Below are 23,491 nucleotides of genomic sequence, written 5' to 3' on the forward strand. Positions count from 1 at the left end.
CATTGTAGAACTTAACTACAAAATCCTATCAAGATGGTACCTCACACCCCACCGACTCCACAGTATCTTCACTGGTGCCTCCTCACTGTGTTGGCGACATTGCAGTGAAATAGGCACTCTCCCATATCTGCTGGCATTGCCCTCAGATAAAAACATTTTGGGAAAACATCACCTTACACATTAACTCAATATTAGGCACACCACTCGAACTTCCCCCTTCCATAATACTCCTCAATGACCTCCTGCAAATCCCTTGTCTGTATCATAGCAAATTGTTACAATGTATGATAAATTGCGCCAAGAGATTTAATACCTAGTGTGATGACCAGGGTTATCCAACCCTGTGCCAGTCACTTATTTGGCACAAAATGGGTTATCAGACCCCTTCTACTGTCACCAATAGGTCACAATCTAGCCACACCAGGCCAGCTTGTGATTTAGTTCAGTGGGTGCAAGGGTTAACAACACTCCCTAGTCTGTACTAGACGTAAAAAAATAAATGCCCAAAACTCCCCTTTAATGCCACCCACACTAAACTAACAACCATATAGCTCAAAAACTGCCACCACTTAAAATGTATTAAAGGGAAAATCCTAAGGAAAAACCCAGACTTACACATACACTCTCGGAATACAATTTAGCAGAAAATAACCTAAATTATACAGTTCTAATATTGCAGTCTCTTTCAGTAACGTGGTTCAATTATTAGACAAAGGCCAAACTTAATAAAGGAATTATTTATTATGCCAAAAATATTATGCACAATGCATTATTAAAAAAAGATATAGTTATATCTGATCATGCGGCCATCTTGCTGTACTGTAAACCCTATAGTTCAAATTTAGGGAATAAGCATATATATTTTCCTAGATTCTTAAGCAACAATGCCAGTTTTCAAAACTGGCTACAAATTAAGTGGGCAGATTATCTTAAGATCAATGGTAACTACCTGAATAAAGTGGAAGTGTTCTGGGAGGCCTCCAAGGCCGTCTTACGCGGCGAAATCAAATCTTATATGGTATACTGGAAGAAGAAGAGTAGTCTGGCGGCTAGACAGTGTGCAAATCAAGTAAAAAACTCTTTTAGAGCGTACTTAAACAACCCTAGTAGAGGACAATGGGATGCTTATGTAAGGGCCAAGGCATTTCGTGACATGCAAATTAAGCAGAATAGCTTACAAGAAAAACTAAAGCGCGATACAGCGGGTACGCAGGTAGATCCGCTAAGTTTCTAGCTAGAATAGCTAAATCCTCCCCTAGGCAGGCAATTTCTGCCATTAAACAAGGTACAAAGAGGTTCACGAGTCATCCAGACATTGAACGAGTGTTCTTTGACTTTTTCCAAGACTTGTACAAATCAGAACCGTCTAATGTAGGACAGCAATTAAAATTCTGGTCGAAGATCAAGATTCCGAGACTAGCGCCGGAAGCCCTGGAAGTTATTAACGCCCCCATCTCTGAGGAGGAGATTATTTCTGCAATTAAAAATGCCAAACCAAATAAAGCGGCCGGGCCCGATTCATTTCCTATTGAATTTTATCGAATGTTACAATCTCAGATAACCCCTATTCTGTCTAGGCTATTCAATTTCTACTTCTCAGATAATATTAATTGTTCGCCTTCTTTCGCCGCGGCAAACATAACGCTAATTTTAAAAAAGGGCAAGGACCCGGAGCTTCCTAGCTCATTTAGACCTATTTCTGTCCTTAACACCGACTATAAATTATTAGCATCTATCATAGCTTCTAGATTAAAACCTTATATTGGGGACCTAATACACGAGAACCAATCCGGATTTATGCCCGGCCGGAACCCTGTGAGAAACACCAGGAAATTATTAGTTCTCATTGAGTCTTATTGGAATAAATATAAGGCCTCTTATAGCCACGATACTTCTGACAAGGCCATTCTTACAGTTGACGCTGAGAAGGCCTTCGATCGGGTCAGTTGGGACCATCTTTTCATCACCCTAGAGAAATTTGGTTTCTCCGGGTTTTTTCACAATTATATTAGGTTAATCTATAGTGCTCCCACTTCTTCGGTAATTATCAATAATGTGACCTCCCAACGATTCGTTATGCACAGAGGGACCAGACAGGGGTGTCCACTATCCCCCCTATTATTTAATATCAGTTTGGAACCGCTGGCCATACGATTACGTCAAGAACTTGAAGGTATTTCGTTTGCCGGTGAGAAACTGGTTCTGCTATCATATGCGGACGATTTGTTGATATGTCTATCTAATCTTTCGGTTTCGCTGCCAACTCTTCAGGATATTATCCATGAGTTTGGAGAGATCTCTGGATTCCGGGTTAATACATTGAAATCAGAATTAATGTGGCTCTATAGAAATCCTGTAAGTGACGTAAAACATCCTTTTGTGGAAGTCTCCCAGATTAACTATTTAGGGCTCTATATTTCCAGAAATCCAGAGGACTGGTATAAGTTGAATTACGCCTATGGGGTTAGTGGCTGTAAAAAAAAATTGGATGAATGGACTTTGCTGCCTATTTCGTTATCTGCGCGGGTAACAATGATCAAATCAATTATTTTTCCTAAACTTATGTATATATTTCAAAATATTCCTTTATTTATTCATCACAAAGACATTGTTACATATAATAGTGCGTGTTCCAGATTTCTATGGAAAGGTAGTAAACCACGGATTGCCGTCCATCGCCTCATGAATTCTAAGTTGGCAGCTGGCCTCGCACTTCCTAATATTCAGATGTATAATCTAGTGATCATTGCTAGATTTGCACTAGACTGGATAACGGGTAAGGATTTGATCACGGCGGCCGTCTGGGAGTCGCGGGTAGTGGCTCCATTTAATTTGAAGGCTTTACTACATTGCCCGTTGACCTCTCTCCCTTCGAATATATTTAGCCTCTCCACTTTTAGGAATATAATTATAGCATGGCAGAGGCTGTGTACGGAATTAGATTACTCCCTGTATCTCTCACAATATCTACCCATATGTGGTAATCCCAATTTTTGCCCCGGACTCTCAAGTCAGATATTTAAAGACTGGGATTTGAAAGGCTTAAATGCCATGAGCCGATTTCTGGGACCAGACGGAGTTATATTAACCTATACTGAAATTGCAAATAAATTTAGTCTAGGGGCGCGAGAATTTTACGCCTACCTTCAAGTCAGGCATTACTTACAGGAGTTGCATAATAACTTCGGGAATAATTGGGCTTTGGGTGAATTACAGGCCAGGATTTCCCTGTATGCAGCCGGGAAATTTGGGATTTCCCCATTATACCAACTGGTAACTCAGAAAGCTTCGGATTTACAGGTAGGCGAGATGATTTCTAAATGGTCTATCCAATTCCCTGATATAGATGAGCAAACTATTGTAGGAAGCTTCAAAATTATTCAACAGAATTGGGTCCCTACCACTTGGAGAGAATCTCAGATAAAAATCGGGCTCAAGAGGTACTTTACCCCAGGTATGCTCTCTAAATGGTATAACGCAAGGGTTTTATGCTCCAGATGCTCGAAGACGGATGCAGACCTATTCCATTGTTTATGGAGCTGCCCAAAAACTCGACAATTTTGGAATAAGATTGCATATTGGATGAGCTCTGTTCTAAAATTGGAGCATGAGTTATCCCCCATCGAGATTTTCTTTCTGGTGAGATATCAAGGCTTAAAAAAAAATTATCTTCTTATAAATACAATAATACTAACGGGGCGTAATCTCATCCTTAAACTATGGAAATCAAGTTCGGCACCCACACTGGTCCAACTTAAAGCGGCCGTAGTTAGTCAATATACAACAGAGCAATACAACATGCCCTTCCCGCATGAACAATACTTGCCCGCGTTCTTCAGAAAATGGGAGAAATTTATAAGATCCTTGCCTCCAGCATACCAGAAAAAAATGATTAAACCATTCAGAGAATCCGGTTTCGTTTTGACAAATATATTAACAGGCCACTTTCCTGGGGATTGGGCAGGTGACGCGGAGTGAGGGTTTAGGGAGGGGTGGGGATGTGGTTTTGTGGTTTTTTTTTTTTTTGTCGTTGGTTTGTTACGCAATGTGTGGTTATTTTGGTTGACTGATGAATGTGTACTATTTTTGGCCATTTCTCCTGCACTGATCTGTAAGCTGCAAATATATAGGCAGAGTATCTTTGGGATAGACTCCAAGATAGGGATAGTTCAGAGCAGAGAATCTTAACGCTTGATTGATCAAGAGGAGAGGGGGGAAGGGAGGGGAAGAGAGGGGTTCAGGCGTATTGGGATAGGCGTGCTGGAGCCCACTATTTTTTTTTTTTTTTCCGAGGTGGGGTCCTGTCTGTTTCAACTTTTTAATGAAGATAACTAGGGTAATGGTTGATACATATGCTAGTTCGGTCGAAAATGTTAGCGACCGCTTGTAATTGGATGCATTATATTTTCTTTGTATGTTTTTCGTTCTGGGGATCTTGGGTATGCGTTATCAAGCAGAGTCTTTTTTTATATATATATATATGCAGTTTATCATTTTATAATACTATCTCAAAGTATTTCTCTTTAAGTACATGAAAGGCTTAGGGGTAAATTTATCATGGTGCGGACAGACATGATCCGCTGTAGCGAATCATGTCCGCCGCACATTGATAAATGCCGACAGCATACGCTGTCAGCATTAATCATTGCACCAGCAGTTCTTGTGATCTGCTGGTGCAATACCGCCCCCTGCAGATTTGCGGCAAATCGGCCGCTAGCAGGGGGTGTCAATCAATCCAATCGTATTCAATTAGACTGATTGCTGTCCGCCACCTCAGAGGTGGCGGACGAGTTAAGGAGCAGCGGTCTTAAGACCGCTGCTTCTTGACTTCCGCTTATTTCATATGGGAATGTTGTTATGGCTCAAAATCACAACCTAAGAGCAGATAGTAGGACTGGAGTTTAGGAGGATTAAGGCCAACAACTAATAATCATTTTAATAGGTCAAGCCAGACCTGTCCCTGTCCTATTCATTTAGAGTTGCTTGGAAAAAGCTTGTCAATATATATAGATAATGTGTCCCAACTTCATAAGCTGGTTTGAAAATATTTCAGATTTTTGTAAAAGGTGTGCATGTTTCCAATTTACTTCTGTTTTCAAATATGCCTCGCTCCTATATTATTCTTTGTTGAACTACATGACAGGAAATAGTGCTGCCATCTAGTGCTCTTGCAAATGGATAACATTCTTGCAAAACTGCTGCCATATAGTGCTCCAGACATGGGCCGGCTCCAGAGATTATGTCTCTGCTTTTCAACAAAATACCATGAGAACAAAGAAAATGTGATACTAGAAGTAAATTAGAAAGTTGTTTAAAGAGACATGAAGCCCAATTTTCTTTCATGATTCAGATAGAGAATACAATTTTAAACAAGTTTCCAGTTTGCTTCTATTATCCAATTTGCATATCTAAATAGCCTCAGGTGCTGCGGATTGGTGGCTGCACATAGATTGTGTTCTTGGCTTACCCATGTGCGCCGCTATTTCTTCACAAAGGATACCTTAAAGAATGGAGCAAATTATATAATAGAAGTGAACTGGAACATTGTTTAAAATGGCCTGCTCTATCTAGCTGCTGCTTGGTGGCTGCATGTGTATGCCTCTTATCATTGGCTTACCCAATATGTCCAGCTAGCTCTCAGTAGGGGCATGCTGTTTCTTCAGCAAAGGATACTAAAAGAATTAAGTAAATATAGAAGAGACTTGGAAATTGTATGCTCTATCTGAATCATGAAAGAAAAAAAATGTTGGTTTAATTTCCCTTTAAATGATTTGCAGGGGCATTACCACAGTATATATTCAAGTGTCTATAGAATTTGTGACTCTTTTTAAATATAAAGCAATAAAAAGTGTGACTGTTAAAAAATAAAATAAAAAAAATAAATAAATAAAAAAATAAAAAAATAAAACGTTGTTACAAATAAAATCACACACAGCAAACAGGTTAAAATAAAAAAAGAGAAAAACAGTTTGAATACTTTACTAGTCTCAAGATCTGCACCAGGGAGATGGCAGAAAGCGATGGGTCCTTACTCTGTAGAACAGCTCCCCTTGTAAGAATGACAATTTCAGTGTTAAAACACAAGACCCTTATACCTTCTTTCCATAGATCAGGTTGCATGACATCACTCACTCAGCATGGGCTGGCAAGGGAAACCCCTTATATTTACAACAGTCAATAAACTTTAGGTACCTTTGGCTGACTTTAGAGAACACAATATCATTAGAAACTATTTATGAGGGGTTCTGGCACATCAAAGAAAACACAAACTCTTCTTGAAAAACAAATAACTGTTTTTAGTTCACAAACTAAACAGAATTAACCCCTTAGCATCTAAATCTTGAGATATTCGTGACACCTAGATTTTGGAAAATCCTTACAAATGTGGCTAAAGGAAGTGATCATGTTCTCTCTTTAGAAAAACTCCACTACTGCTTTCAAGGTAAAGTTGATTTTATCTTCGACATCATATTTATATGGGACCAGAAAACAACAATATAACCTAAAAAGTACCTTTGACACAAAACCTTCTCATCTCCCCCACCTCCCCCCTCCTCCCCTTCTTTAACTTATTTCCTCTCCTACTTTTCACCCTCTTTAGAAATATCTTTCATTTCTTTAGGGTCACGCGGCTACGCTGATTATAGTGCCTCTAATTTATGTTATCAACAGTGACTGTAATTTGTATTTATAGTTTACTTTATTCCACAAATGTTATGTGCTAATGTTATTCATGTTGTGTTCATTTTTGAAAAATTAAATAAAAAACAATCGCCTAGATTTAGAGTTCTGCGGTAGCCGTAAAAAGCAGCGTTAAGGGGTCCTAACGCTGCTTTTGGCCGCCCGCAGGTATTTAGAGTTAGGTAGGTAAAGGTGTACCGCTCACTTTCAAGCCGCAACTTTTCCATACCGCAGATCCCCTTACGCCAATTGCGTATCCTATCTTTTCAATGGTATCTTCTTAACGCTGGTATTTAGAGTCTTGGCTGAAGTGAGCTGTAGAGCCTCTACCGACAAGACTCCTACCGCCCATGGAAAGGCTGTAGTTAAGAACTTTATGGGCTAACGCCGGTTTATAAAGCTCTTAACTACAGTGCTCTAAAGTACACTAACACCCATAAACTACCTATGTACCCCTAAACCGAGGTCCCCCCACATCACCACCACTATAATAAATATTTTTAACCCCTAATCTGCCGACTGCACACCGCCGCCACCTACATTATCCCTATGAACCCCTAATCTGCTGCCCATACATCGCCGACCTCTTTATTATATTTATTAACCCCTAATCTGCCCCCCCCAACGTCGCCGCTACCTTACCTACACTTATTAACCCCTAATCTGCCGACCGGACCTCGCTGCTACTCTAATAAAGTTATTAACCCCTAAACCGCCGCACTCCCGCCTCGCAAACCCTATAATAAATAGTATTAACCCCTAATCTGCACTCCCTAACATCGCCGCCACCTAACTTCAAGTATTAACCCCTAATCTGCCGACCGGACCTCGCTGCTACTCTAATAAATGTATTAACCCCTAAAGCTAAGTCTAACCCTAACTCTAGCACCCCCCTAAATTAAATATAATTTTAATCTAAATATATTATATTTATTAACCCCTAATCTGCCCCCCCCCCAACGTCGCCGCTACCTTACCTACACTTATTAACCCCTAATCTGCCGACCGGACCTCGCCACTACTCTAATAAAGTTATTAACCCCTAAACCGCCGCACTCCCGCCTCGCAAACCCTATAATAAATAGTATTAACCCCTAATCTGCCCTCCCTAACATCGTCGCCACCTAACTTCAAGTATTAACCCCTAATCTGCCGACCGGACCTCGCCGCTACTCTAATAAATGTATTAACCCCTAAAGCTAAGTCTAACCCTAACTCTAGCACCCCCCTAAATTAAATATAATATTAATCTAACAAAATAAATTAAATCTTATTAATTAAAGTATTCCTATTTAAAACTAAATACTTACCTGTAAAATAAACCCTAATGTAGCTACAATATAACTAACAAATAACAAATATAATAATATATATATAATATATAACAAAAAATAAAAAAGGGCTTTTTGCGGGGCATGCCCCAAAGTAATCAGCTCTTTTGCCTGTAAAAAAAACACAATACCACCCCCCAACATTACAACCCACCACCCACATACCCCTACTCTAACCTAAACCCCCCTTAAATAAACCTAACACTACCCCCCTGAAGATCTCCCTACCTTGAGCCGTGTTCACCCAGCCGGGCACCGATGGACCAAAAGAGGACATCCGGAGCGGCAGAAGTCTTCATCCTATCCGGGTAGAAGAGGACATCCGGGCCAGCAGACATCTTCATCCAAGCTGCATCTTCTATCTTCATCCATCCGACAAGGAGCGGCTCCATCTTCAAGACCTCCGGCGCGGAACATCCAAGATAGCGTCCCTCGAATTCCGATTGGCTGCCGATTGGCTGATCGGAACAGCCAATAGAATGCGAGCTCAATCTGATTGGCTGATTGGATCAGCCAATCGGTTTGAACTTGAATCTGATTGGCTGATTCAATCAGCCAATCAGATTTTTCCTACTTTAATTCCGATTGGCTGATAGAATACTATCAGCCAATCGAAATTCGAGGGACGCCATCTTGGATGACGTCACTTAAAGGAACCTTCATTCGTCGGGTAGTCATCGGAGAAGGAGGATGTTCCGCGCCGGAGGTCTTGAAGATGGAGCCACTCCTTGTCGGATGGATGAAGATAGAAGATGCCGCTTGGATGAAGATGTCTGCCGGTCCGGATGTCCTCTTCTGCCCGGATAGGATGAAGACTTCTGCCGCTCCGGATGTCCTCTTTTGGTCCATCGGTGCCCGGCTGGGTCAACACGGCTCAAGGTAGGGAGATCTTCAGGGGGGTAGTGTTAGGTTTATTTAAGGGGGGTTTAGGTTAGAGTAGGGGTATGTGGGTGGTGGGTTGTAATGTTGGGGAGTGGTATTGTGTTTTTTTTACAGGCAAAAGAGCTGATTACTTTGGGGCATGCCCCGCAAAAGGCCCTTTTAAGGGCTGGTAATGGAGCTGTTAACTTTTGTAATTTATTTTAGGGTAGGGAAGTTTTTTTTATTTTGGGGGGCTTTGTTATTTTATTAGGGGTAGGTGTAATTAGCTTAAAATTCTTGTAATCTTTTTTTATTTTTTGTAATTTAGTGGGTTTTTTTTGTAATTTAGTTTATTTAATTGTATGTAATTGTAGTTAATTTATTTAATTAATTTATTGATAGTGTAGTGTTAGGTTTAATTGTAACTTAGGTTAGGATTTATTTTACAGGTAATTTTGTAATTATTTTAGCTAGGTAGCTATTAAATAGTTATTAACTATTTAATAGCTATTGTACCTAGTTAAAATAAATACAAAGCTGCCTGTAAAATAAATATAAATCCTAAAATAGCTACAATATAATTATTAGTTATATTGTAGCTATATTAGGGTTTATTTTACAGGTAAGTATTTAGTTTTAAATAGGAATACTTTAGTTAATAAGATTTAATTTATTTTGTTAGATTAAAATTATATTTAACTTAAGGGGGTGTTAGGGTTAGGTTTAGACTTAGCTTTAGGGGTTAATACATTTATTAGAGTAGCGGCGAGGTCCGGTCGGCAGATTAGGGGTTAATACTTGAAGTTAGGTGGCGGCGATGTTAGGGAGGGCAGATTAGGGGTTAATACTATTTATTATAGGGTTTGCGAGGCGGGAGTGAGGCGGTTTAGGGGTTAATAACTTTATTATAGTAGCGGCGAGGTCCGGTCGGCTGATTAGGGGTTAATAAGTGTAGGTAAGGTAGTGGCGATGTTGGGGGGGGGCAGATTAGGGGTTAATAAATATAATATAGGGGTCGGCGGTGTTAGGGGCAGCAGATTAGGGGTACATAGGGATAATGTAGGTTGCGGCAGTGTCCGGAGCGGCAGATTAGGGGTTAATTGTGTAATGCAGGTGTCAGCGATAGCGGGGGTGGCAGATTAGGGGTTAATAAGTGTAAGGCTAGGGGTGTTTAGACTCGGGGTTCATGTTAGGGTGTTAGGTGCAGACTTAGAAACTGTTTCCCAATAGCAAACAATGGGGCTGCGTTGGGAGCTTAACGCTGCTTTTTTGCAGGTGTTAGGTTTTTTTTCTGCCCAAACTGCCCCATTGTTTCCTATGGGGATATCGTGCACGAGCACGTTTTTCCAGCTAGCCGCTACCGTAAGCAACGCTGGTATTGAGAGTTGAAGTTGCGGTAAATATGCCTTTACGCTCCCTTTTTGGAGCCTAACGCAGCTCTTCAGAGAACTCTCAATACCAGCGTTGTTTAGAAGCAGCGCTAGAAAAAAAAGACGCGTAGCTGACGCACCCCTTCGGCCACAAAACTCTAAATCTAGGCGAATTTAATTAATAAAATAACTGTTTGCTGTTTGTAATTTATTTCCATTATCAAATTGTACACAGCCTTTTAAATTACCTGAGGCTCCGGCTCCTACTTAGCATATGCAGGAGTTCACATTATATAAAAATATGTGTCTGTTATTGGCTGATAGCTGTCACATGGTACAGGTGCAGAACTACATTTATCAGAAAACAATTTACTATGACTTTAAAATAGAAATAGGTTTTATTGCTTTGTAGTTTTATTATGCATCTGTTGATTTTGTAATTCTATATGTTATGGTCCTTTTAAATGGACTGAATTTGCCAAAAGAACATCTCATTATATTATCACTCTTTGTAAACAAAACATCTTTCTTTTCTTAACTCTATCCAAGATAACAATTGAAATGAACATTTTAGTGCCTATCTTACAGTGTGATTTAAGACATCTCAGTATTGACCATGAGAAGTTAAAGGACTGGGGGTGGAGCACATTACAAAACAGTATGAATTAGTAGGAAGTACATTACCAATACTGCAGTATCCAATTTAACTTATATTTAAACAACTGATTTTAAACATTTCTTTCAGGAGAAAATATTGTTTCATATAAATGATAGAAAACAAAGATTATAATATAGTTATAAAGTTGTGATATGGTCCCACTTAAATTTATTTTCTACCATTATGTTGTATAGATCTGGGGAGATTCATATTTAAGGGGCAATTATAACACCCACATAGTTAACTGTACTAAATGCTTGTGCTGAATCAATAGCACATATGTTATACACTAATCAGCTGATCTGTATCACATGAATTGCTATATGTGCCTTTAATTATACCATACGTACAGTTAGTCAGAACAATTATTTATTATTACCTGTCTAAACCATTTAATATAATTTTTACAGGCACGGCCAGAGCACTGAGAGATATCAGGTATTGCTGTAACTGGAGTGAATAAGGGAACCTTCTTCCTGAGCACAGACATTGGAGCCTGTTATCAGCATGTGTTAGGTGAGTAAAATAGATATTATGCTGACTTTAAATACTGGGAAAATAGATCATGCATTAAACAAATATAAACTATTATATTTATATCTGCATCTTTAAGAACATTTGTGTCAGTGACTGTGACAGACCCTTCTGTCAGTACTGAAAGAGTTAACTTTGTTCAGAATTAAGAAGCTATTTTCTAAAGACAAGGTTGCTAGCCCCAGCTATTGTGTACTGTAATTAAGTTTAGTGATAAACATTCACATTGTTTAATCACATCCAGAGAGCAGACGCCCAAGTGATAAGAAAGGCTCAAGTGTGTCTTGTGTTTAACTTGTTTATCTGCTTAAGTAATGTAATTCTATTGTGGCATGTCAAAGGGTGTTTTCCCTCTATATAATGTACAATATTCTTTCAACCCCCCATCTAGGGTCAAACCTGCATAAATACTGGGCATATAGCCTTCAATAAAGCACATTCTGTTTTTACCTTCAATGTGGAGCCTGGTCTCATGTTTGAGGGGGGAACTGGCTGGGTTTTGAGTTGCTGATCCCATATTCAGGACATTGTTCATCTGGTATTAACCCTTGATATCTGTTGGTACCGTAACAATTGGTGGCAAGCGACGGGATGATCCTTATCGCCCAGAAGAGCAACTACACAAGCCAGTAACCTCAGGAAGAGGGGGATTATTACAATACTGACTAAGATGGAAGGAGTACCAGGGACCGAAGGAACCAATGGGCCCAGCATATCAGACAGAACCCCGAAGAAGCAAGTTTTGATCGGGCGGTTAAAATAAGAGTGGCACATTATGGCCCCAACCCATCTGCGGAAATTATCGACCGGGTCATAGCAGCTGTGGAGGCCAACCTACTTCGCCAAAGCGGCGCTGCAGCAGCCCAAGTCACAGCAACTCCAGTGGAAAAGGGAAAAGTACATTTTGCAGCTTTTAAAAACTTCCTGGAAATAGAAGGAGAGATTGATGGGTACCTTGCGGATTTTGAGAGGCAATGTGCACTACACAAGGTACCCGCAGAGGACTGGGTCACGATATTATCCGGAAAATTATCCGGCCGGGCCAGTGAGGCTTTTCGGGCCATTCCAGATGAGGAAGTCGGGGATTATAATACTGTAAAAGAGGCTCTGCTCTCCAGGTATGCGGTTACACCGGAGGCGGTTCAGAGACACTGTTAAATTGGCTGGTGATTCCTACGTTGAGTGGGCATGTAAGGTGCACCGCACAGCATCTTACTGGATGGCGGGGTGCCAAGCCGTATCTGGGGAAGAGGTGCAGCAGCTATTCCTGTTGGAACATTGCTTTGACAAGTTATCAGCAGGAGTTAGAGAGTGGGTTCAGGACCGTAAACCCTCCACCCTGCATGAAGCTGCTCGCCTGGCAGATGAGTATACGGATGCCCGCAAACTGGACACTGCTACCACTAAGCCCCCTGCTAGAGTGGGGTACAGACCCCCAGTCACCCCAGCAGCTGCCAGTTACCAACCCCCGGCGCACCGCTATGCCACATGGCCTCCGGCCACGAACTACCCTCAGAGAGCCCGGTTCAATTTGCGGGGCTACTCACAACCTATTTGGTGCTTTGGATGTAAGCAACTAGGGCACAAAAGATCAGAGTGTCCCCTAAACGCAGCGAACCAAGCACAGTCCTGGAGAAGACCCGCCGGCGGAATCCCACATAACCCTCAGCCTGCGGCCCACTACGTAGAGGAGCAAGAATGCTGGGGCATCCTACATGAAGCAGACCCTGTGCAAGCTGCCCACCGGAATAACCGGCAACTGGTTAAAGTGAATGGGAAGGAGGTCAGTGGTCTATGGGATACTGGTGCTACCATGACCTTGCTTCAAAAGAACTTGGTGTCTGAGAAACAGCACACTGGAGACACTGTAGCTGTGAGGGTAGCAGGGGGCGCTGTGTTCCGCCTACCTGTTGCCCAGGTACATTTGGATTGGGGAGGGGGCGCTAGACCTGTGAATGTGGGGGTCAAGAAGGACTTACCTGCTGATGTTCTCCTTGGAAATAACTTGGCCCCCCTTGTTTCTGCCTATGCTCCCATGGGTCCCACTGATGTTAACCCTGTGCCTACCCGTGCCCAGATCCGTGCCGCAGAGACTGACCCACCTGCTGCTGAGCCCCGGGACGCTGAGCTCAGTAAATCTCTATCCGCTATTGATACGTGGAAGTCCCATTACAAGGCGCTGATGAAGGAGAAGAGGAGCGCAGAAGAAAAAGCACGTTTAGAACGGGAATCTCTGCTAGACAAGCTACACCGACAGACTGCAGAAAACACCAGCTTGAGAGTGGAACATGAAACATTAAAGACAAACTTAGTGACACTGGAGGAGAAGCTGACGCTGGCTCATAGTGAGGTGCAGCAACTCAAGGGCACCCTATGTCAGTATGAAGGGATTGTGGATACCTATAAAGAGCAGGTACAAAAACCACGTAAAGAAGCCGATGATATTTTGAAGGACTGTTTAGCCCTAGTCGGGGCACTGAAGAGGTTGAACCCTTATTCATACGGACAGGGATTCTCTCTCATAACGGGAATACAGATGGATTGTCCCGGCAAACTGACATGCCTACCACCTCCTAGTCCGGTCTTCCCCAGGTTGACCCGCCAAAGGGTCAAGCCAGGTCTGCCGGAGTGTTCCACTAGGGGGGGGCTATGTGACAGACCCTTCTGTCAGTACTGAAAGAGTTAACTTTGTTCAGCTTTAAGAAGCTATTTTCTAAAGACAAGGTTGCTAGCCCCAGCTATTGTGTACTGTAATTAAGTTTAGTGATAAACATTCACATTGTTTAATCACATCCAGAGAGCAGACGCCCAAGTGATAAGAAAGGCTCAAGTGTGTCTTGTGTTTAACTTATTTATCTGCTTAAGTAATGTAATTCTATTGTGGCATGTCAAAGGGCGTTTTCCCTCTATCTAATGTACAATATTCTTTCAACCCCCCATCTAGAGTCAGACCTGCATAAATACTGGGCATATAGCCTTCAATAAAGCACATTCTGTTTTTACCTTCAATGTGGAGCCTGGTCTCATGTTTGAGGGGGGAACTGGCTGGGTTTTGAGTTGCTGATCCCATATTCAGGACATCGTTCACCTGGTATTAACCCTTGGTATCTTGTTGGTACCGTAACAGTGACGTTATAAAGATGGAGCAAACTCCATTGGGCTGAGGAGGAGGGTAAAAAATACTACTCCCCCTCTGTCCTTTTAGACAGACCATGTCCAACAACTGCCTAACCTCACCCCCTGACCTGGTTCATTACTCAGAACACCTGCAACTCCACCTTCCCCTGAGCTGACCTCGCTCATGGAACATCCATAACTGTACTTATGCCTACCTTGTTCCCATGTGTGTAACACCCACAACTCAGTCATTTAGGCTACTATGATGTAGTAATGTTTACATTCTATGTCATCCTTTTTAATTTGTGATTTACAGGTAAATACATTTAATAATACAAAATGGTTGGCATTTTTGAGTATAAAAAATGTTTTTTTTTATTGAGATGGATTATATAATAACTAGTCCTAAAGTCCGTTCACACGGGCCATTTTTTGCAGTACAACGGTCCCACCCCTTGCGCTCTCTCCCCCCTCTCTTTTGCTTTCTCTCTCTCCCCCTCTCTTTTGCTCTCTCTCTTCCCCTGTCTGTTGAGCTCTCTCTCTCCCCCTCTCTTTTGTGCTCTCTCCCCCTCTCTTTTGAGCTCTCTCTCTCCCCCTCTCTTTTGAGCTCTCTCTCTCCCCCTCTCTTTTGTGCTCTCTCTCTCTTCCCTCTCTTTTACGCTCTCTCTCTCCCCCTTTCTTTTGTGCTCTCTCTCCCCCTCTCTTTTGCGCTTTCTCTCTCCCCCTCTCTTTTGCGCTCTCTCTCCCCTCTGTTTTGCGCACTCTCTCCCCCCTCTCTTTTGCGCTCTCTCTCTCCCCCCTCTCTTTTGCGCTCTCTCTCTCCCCCATCTCTTTTGCGCTCTCTCCACCCCCTCTCTCTCCCCCCTCTGTTTTGCACTCTCCCCCCTCTCTTTTGTGCTCTCTCCCCCTCTCTTTTGCGCTCTCTCCCCCTCTCTTTTGTGCTCTCTCTCCCCCCTCTCTTTTGCGCTCTCTCTCTCCCCCCTCTCTTTTGCGATCTCTCCCCCCTCTTTTGCGCGCTCTCTCTCCCCCTCTCTTTTGCGTTCTCTCTCCCCCCTCTTTTGTGCTCTCTCCCCCCTCTTTTGCGCTCTCTCCCCCCTCTCTTTTGCGCTCTCTCTTCCCCCCTCTCTTTTGCGCTCTCTCCCACCTCTCTTTTGCGCTCTCTCTCCCCCCTCTCTTTTTGCGCTCTCTCCCCCCCTCTCTTTTGCACTCTCTCTCTCCCCCTCTTTTGCGCTCTTTATTTCCCCCCTTTTTTGCTCTCTCTCTCCCCCTCTCTTTTGTGCTCTCTCTCCCCCCTCTCTTTTGCGCTCTCTCCCCCCTCTCTTTTGCGCTCTCTCCCCCCTCTCTTTTGCGCTCTCTCTCCCCCCCTCTCTTTTGCTCTCTCTCTCCCCTTTCTCTCCCCCCTCTCTCTCCCCCCTCTCTTTTGCACTCTCTCTCCCCCCTCTCTTTTGCTCTCTCTCTCCCCCCTCTCTTTCTCTCTCTCCCCCTCTCTTTTGTGCTCTCTCTCCCCCCCTCTCTTTTGCTCTCTCTCCCCCCTCTCTTTTGCTCTCTCTCTCTCCCTCTCTCCCCCCCTCTTTTGCGCTCTCTCTCCCCCCTCTTTTGCGCTCTCTCCCCCTCTTTCTTTTGCTCTCTCTCTTCCCCCCCCTCTCTTTTGTGCTCTCTCTCCCCCCTCTCTCCCCCCTCTCTTTTTGCGCTCTCTCTCCCCTCTCTCTTTTGCGCTCTCTCTCCCCCCTCTCTTTTTGCGCTCTCTCTCCCCCCTCTCTGTTGCACTCTCTCTCTCCCCCTCTTTTGCGCTCTATCTTTCCCCCCTTTTTTGCTCTCTCTCTTTCTCCCCCCTCTCTTTTGTGCTCTCTCTCCCCCTCTCTTTTGCGCTCTCTCCCCCCCTCTCTTTTGCGCTCTCTCCCCCCCTCTCTTTTGCGCTCTCTCTCCCCCTCTGTTTTGCGCTCTCTCCCCCCTTCTCTTTTGTGCTCTCTCCCCCCTCTCTTTTGCTCTCTCTCCCCTTTCTCTCCCCCTCTGTCTCTCACCCCCCTCTCTCTCCCCCCCTCTCTTTTGCGCTCTCTCCCCCCCTCTCTTTTGCTCTCTCTCCCCCCCCCTCTCTTTCTCTCTCTCTCTCTACCCTCTCTCTTTTGCGCTCTCTCTCCCCCCTCTCTTTTGCTCTCTCTCTCCCCCCTCTCTCTCTTCCCCCTCTCTCTCTCTTCCTCCCTCCCCTCCTCTCTCTTCCCTCCTCTCTCTCTCCCTCTCTCCCCCCTCTCTCCCCCCTCTCTATATCGTGCGACCGTGCCCGGCTACGCCCCCTTCATGACCATTCACGCCCGGCCATGCCCTTCACGTCAACTACGCCCACTTCTGCCGCAGATCAGCTAGGGACTCAAAGGACAGGTGTGTTTGTCCTCGTGCTGTGTCTACTTTGCATGACCTTTTCGGACAAACACACTTGGCCTTTTATATTATAGGATGAATAAACAGTCTTATTTTTCTTTATTCCATTTCATTTTATGTAGACAAACACGTGAATAGTTCATATCCATCCTTCACTACAGGAAGCATCAGAATGATACCGCAAACTCCAAAAATCTTAGACACCAATGACTATTCACAAACATTGGGGATATCAACGCAGATATTAACAGACGATGGTGAATTGGCAGGAACTGGGAAGCAATCATTATGTACAGAGAGTAATTTAGTCATCAAACAAGTGGACAACATTTATGCCTTATCTAGTGAAATGATTATCCCAGAGGATAAACGACAAACATTTACTGAGTTTTCAAAACATATTAAAGAAGGGAAAAGTCTACAGTCTAACCAAAGGATTCATACAAAGGAGCAACCTTTCAAATCTACAGAATGTGAGAAAAGCTTTAGATGGAAGTTTCATCTACTAGAACACCACAAAATAAACAGGTGAGAAACCACTCACATGTACTGAGTGCAGCAAATGTTTTATACAAATGGATAATCTGAAAACTCATAAAAAGATTTACACAGGAGAAAAGCCGTTCACATGTACAGAGTGTGGAAAATGTTTTACACAAAAGAGTGATCTGAAAACTCATGAAAGGATTCACACAGGAGAAAAGCCTTTCACATGTACAGAGTGTGGGAAATGTTTTACACAATTGGTTCATCTGAAAAAGCATGAATGGATTCACACAGGAGAAAAGCCATTCACATGTGCAGAGTGTGGAAAATGTTTTACACAAATAAATAATCTGAAAAAGCATGAAAGGATTCACACGGGAAAAGCCATTCACATGTACAGAGTGTGGAAAAAGTTTTACACAAGAGTGATATGAAAAAGCATGAAAGGATTCACACAGGAGAAAAGCCGTTCACATGTACAGAGTGTGGAAAATGTTTTACAGTACAGAGTAATCTGAAAACTCATGAAAGGATTCACACAGGAGAAAAGTCTTTCACATGTACAGAGTGTGGAAAATGTTTTACACAAATGGTTCATCTGAAAAAACATGAATGGATTCACACAGGAGAAAAGCCATTCACATGTACAGAGTGTGGAAAATGTTTTACACAAAAGAGTGATCTGAAAACTCATGAAAGGATTCACACAGGAGAAAAGCCTTTCACATGTACAGAGTATGGAAAAAGCTTTGCACAAAAGAGTGATCTGAAAAAGCATGAAAGGATTCACAAAGGAGAAAAGCCTTTCACATGTACAGAGTGTGGAAAAAGTTTTACACAAAAGATTGAACTGGAAACTCATGAAAGGATTCACACAGGAGAAAAGCCCTTCACATGTACAGAGTGTGGGAAATGTTTTACAGAAAATAGTCATCTGAAAAAGCATAAAAGGATTCACACAGGAGAAAAGCCGTTCACGTGTACAGAGTGTGGAAAATGTTTTACAGTACAGAGTAATCTAAAAACTCATGAAAGGATTCACACAGGAGAAAAGCCTTTCACATGTACAGAGTAATCTGAAAAAGCATGAAAGGATTCACACAGGAGAAAAGCCATTCACATGTACAGAGTATGGAAAATGTTTTACACAAAAGAGTGATCTGAAAACTCATGAAAGGAGTCACACAGGAGAAAAGCCGTTCACATATACAGAGTGTGGGAAATGTTTTACACAAATGGATCATCTGGAAACTCATGAAAGGATTCACAAGGGAAGAAACCTTTCACATGTTTAGAAATTGGAAAAAAGTTTTTTTATTAAAATCAGGTATCGCAAAACTCCAAATATTTACACACAAATAAACTTTATATACACAGTGTACAAACCTTTTTACAATTATCCTAAAGAGGACAAACTCTCTAAATAGAAGCATCAAAAAGGATCCTATTGTAAATAATACTTTCTAAATCCCAGCTATAAAAGCCCCAGATTGTAAGTACTCTCCTGCTGTCCTTTGTTCCTCTATATATGTGCACCTCAGTTTCTCTCATATAAATGTGATAGAATCCAAACACACCACAGGAATATACAAATCTGTCATCATACTGACCAGTTTACACAACCATTCACCACCAAAGCACCCCTAGTGTTGTTTATTAATATGCCAGTGTTAGGAGTTGTACGTTTGATTTACATAGGGGAGGAAATAATTACATTTACAGAATAAAGGACTCTTTATATGAATAGAGTGTTAGAGAATTATATAAACAAGAACATCAGTCTCAAATGATTGACATTTGGGAGAAATATTTAATGTGCACATCATGTGGATAAACCTTTTCTTATAACAATAGATGCTTAGCATTGTACATGTTATATACCAGAGGAATTACTGAGGGGAAACTGATTTTATTTAAGGAGACACAAGATCAGTAACCGGTACATACGTGATCATAATCAGTTTAATTTAAATGGCTACTATAACCTACATGTATACTGTGTATGTAATATGTGTGTCATGTTCTGTATCTTGATATTATGGGGCCTAGTTATCAAGCCGTCAACCTCAAATACACTGGAATTCCGCAGCGTATTTGTGGCGAGGCTGATTCGCCTTGGTTATCAAGCTCTAGATACCGGCAAAAGTAGAATTTTGTGACGTAAGCTTCAATCTGCCGGACTCAGTCCGACACAGATCGATTCTTACGTCACTCCAGATGTTCCGCACACAAGTGCGGCACAATCTGACTACTTTTGCTAGTTATCAAAAAACTAGCAAGTACGCTCGGCACTTTTCCGGCCCAGCGTACCTGGTTTTCAAACCGCCGCACAGGAGGCGGCGGATCCCATAGGAATCAATGGGAGTCTGACCATAGCGAAAGTACAAGTTCGCTGCTACCAGACATCCCATTGATTTCTATGGGAGCTGTCTACACCAAACACCCTAACATGTACCCTGAGTCTAAACACCCCTAATCTGTCCCCCTACACTGCCGCAACTAAATACATGTATTACCCCCTAAACCGCCGCTCCCGGAGCCCACCGCAAGCTATAATAAACATGTTAACCCCTAAAACGCCGCTCCCTGACCCCGCCGCAACTATAATATATGTATTAACCCCTAAACCGCCGCTCCCTGACCCCGCCACAACTATAATATATGTATTAACCCCTAAACCGCCGCTCCCGGACCCCGCCGCAACCTATAATAAATTTATTAACCCCTATCCTGCCCCCCCTACACCGTCGCCACTATAATAAATTAATTAACCCCTATCCTGCCCCCCATTACACCGCCGCCACTGTAATAAATTTATTAACCCCTATCCTGCCCCCCTACACTGTCGCCACTATAATAAATTTATTAACCCCTATCCTGCCCCCCACTACACCGCCGCCACTGTAATAAAATTATTAACCCCTAAACCTAAGTCTAACACTAACCCTAACACCCCCTAACTTAAATATTAATTAATTAAATCTAAATAATATTTCTATTATGAACTAAATTAATCCTATTTAAAACTAAATACTTACCTTTAAAATAAACCCTAATATAGCTACAATATAAATAATAATTATATTGTAGCTATGTTAGGATTTATTTTTATTTTACAGGCAAATTTCAAATTATTTTAACTAGGTACAATAGCTATTAAATAGTTATTAACTATTTAATAGCTTACCTAGCTAAAATAAAGAGAAATTAACCTGCCAAATAAAAACTAACCTAAGTTACAATTACACCTAACACTACACTTTACTTTAAGAAATTATTCCTATTTAAAACTAAATACTTACCTGTAATATAAACCCTAAGATAGCTACAATATAATTAATAATTACATTGTAGCTATCTTAGGATTTATATTTATTTTACAGGTAACTTTGTATTTATTTTAGCTAGTTAGAATAGTTATTAAATAGTTATTAACTATTTAATAACTACCTAGCTAAAAGAAATACAAAATTACCTGTAAAATAAATCCTAACCTAAGTTACAATTAAACCTAACACTACACTATCATTACATTAATTACATAAATTACCTACAATTAGATACAATTACATAAACTAACTAAAGTACAAAAAATAAAAAAAAGCTAAGTTACAAAAAATAAAAAAAATAAGTTACAAACATTTAAAAAATATTACAACAATTTTAAGCTACTTACACCTAATCTAAACCCCCTAATAAAATAACAAAGCCCCCCAAAATAAAAAAATGCCCTACCCTATTCTAAATTAAAAAAGTTCAAAGCTCTTTTACCTTACCAACCCTTAAAAGGGCCTTTCGTGGGGCATGCCCCAAAAAATTCAGCTCTTTTGCCTGTAAAAGAAAAATACAACCCCCAACATTAAAACCCACCACCCACATACCCCTAATCTAACCCAAACCCCCCTTAGAAAAAACCTAACACTACCCCCCTGAAGATCATCCTACCTTTAGTCGTCTTCACTCAGCCGAGCCACCGATGGAACTGAAGAGGAGATCCGGAGCGGCAGAAGTCATCATCCAAGGGGCGCTGAAGAAATCTTCCATCCGATGAAGTCATCATTCAGGCGGCGCTGAAGAAGTCTTCCATCCGGGCGATGTCATCTTCCAAGCGGCGCTGAAGAAGTCTTCGATCCGGGCGATGTTATCTTCCAAGCGGGGGCTTCAATCTTCTTCTTCAGGATCCATCTTGCAGACCTCCAACGCGGAACATCCTGCTGGCCCGACGGACTACCGACGAATGAAGGCTCCTTTAAGGGACGTCATCCAAGATGGCGTCCCTTCAATTCCGATTGGCTGATAGGATTCTATCAGCCAATCGGAATTAAGGTAGGGAAAATCTGATTGGCTGATTGAATCAGCCAATCAGATTGAAGTTCAATCCGATTGGCTGATCCAATCAGCCAATCAGATTGAGCTTGCATTCTATTGGCTGATCGGAACAGCCAATAGAATGCGAGCTCAATCTGATTGGCTGATTGGATCAGCCAATCGGATTGAACTTCAATCTGATTGGCTGATTCAATCAGCCAATCAGATTTTTCCTACCTTAATTCCGATTGGCTCATAGAATCCTATCAGCCAATCGGAATTGAAGGGACGCCATCTTGGATGACGTCCCTTAAAGGAGCCTTCATTCGTCGGTAGTCCGTCGGGAAAGAAGGATGTTCCGCGTCGGCGGAATGAAGATGGATCCTGAAGAAGAAGATTGAAGACCCCGCTTGGAAGATGACATCGCCCGGATCGAAGACTTCTTCAGCGCCGCTTGGAGGATCACTTCATCGGATGGAAGACTTCTTCAGCGCCGCTTGGAGGATCACTTCATCGGATGGAAGATTTCTTCAGCGCCCCTTGGATGATGACTTCTGCCGCTCCGGATCTCCTCTTCAGTTCCATCGGTGGCTCGGCTGAGTGAAGACGACTAAAGGTTGGATGATCTTCAGGGGGGTAGTGTTAGGTTTTTTTAAGGGGGGTTTGGGTTAGATTAGGGGTATGTGGGTGGTGGGTTTTAATGTTGGAGGGGTTATATTTTTCTTTTACAGGCAAAAGAGCAGAATTTTTTGGGGCATGCCCCACGAAAGGCCCTTTTAAGGGCTGGTAAGGTAAAAGAGCTTTGAACTTTTTTAATTTAGAATAGGGTAGGGCATTTTTTTATTTTGGGGGGCTTTGTTATTTTATTAGGGGGCTTAGATTAGGTGTAATTAGCTTAAAATTGTTGTAATATTTTTTAAATGTTTGTAACTTATTTTTTTTATTTTTTGTAACTTAGCTTTTTTTATTTGTAGTTATTTGTAGGTAATTTATTTAATTAATGTAATGATAGTGTAGTGTTAGGTTTAATTGTAACTTAGGTTAGGATTTATTTTACAGGTAATTTTGTATTTCTTTTAGCTAGGTAGTTATTAAATAGTTAATAACTATTTAATAACTATTCTAACTAGCTAAAATAAATACAAAGTTACCTGTAAAATAAATATAAATCCTAAGATAGCTACAATGTAATTATTAATTATATTGTAGCTATCTTAGGGTTTATTTTACAGGTAAGTATTTAGTTTTAAATAGGAATAATTTATTAAAGTAAAGTGTAGTGTTAGGTGTAATTGTAACTTAGGTTAGTTTTTATTTTACAGGTTAATTTCTCTTTATTTTAGCTAGGTAAGCTATTAAATAGTTAATAACAATTTAATAGCTATTGTACCTAGTTAAAATAAATTGAAAGTTACCTGTAAAATAAAAATAAATCCTAAGATAGCTACAATATAATTATTATTTATATTTTATCTTTATTAGGGTTTATTTTAAAGGTAAGTATTTAGTTTTAAATAGGATTAATTTAGTTCATAATAGAAATATTATTTAGATTTATTTAATTAATATTTAAGTTAGAGGGTGTTAGGGTTAGTGTTAGACTTAGGTTTAGGGGTTAATAATTTTATTACAGTGGCGGCGGTGTAGTGGGGGGCAGGATAGGGGTTAATAAATTTATTATAGGTTGCGACGGTGTAGGGGGGCAGGATAGGGGTTAATAAATGTAATATAGGTTGCGGCGGGGTCAGGGAGCGGCGGTTTAGGGGTTA

The 23,491-nt window shown here is 41.5% G+C and overlaps 1 pseudogene; it reads left to right on the forward strand.

Moving 5' to 3' along the window:
• The first annotated feature begins 1,015 nt into the window (after window positions 1–1,015).
• On the forward strand, window positions 1,016–18,670 carry LOC128636657 (gastrula zinc finger protein XlCGF26.1-like; annotated as a pseudogene).
• The last annotated feature ends 4,821 nt before the right edge of the window (window positions 18,671–23,491 follow it).

This window comes from Bombina bombina, chromosome 7, assembly GCF_027579735.1.
Source record: "Bombina bombina isolate aBomBom1 chromosome 7, aBomBom1.pri, whole genome shotgun sequence".
NCBI classification, from domain to species: Eukaryota; Metazoa; Chordata; class Amphibia; order Anura; family Bombinatoridae; genus Bombina; species Bombina bombina.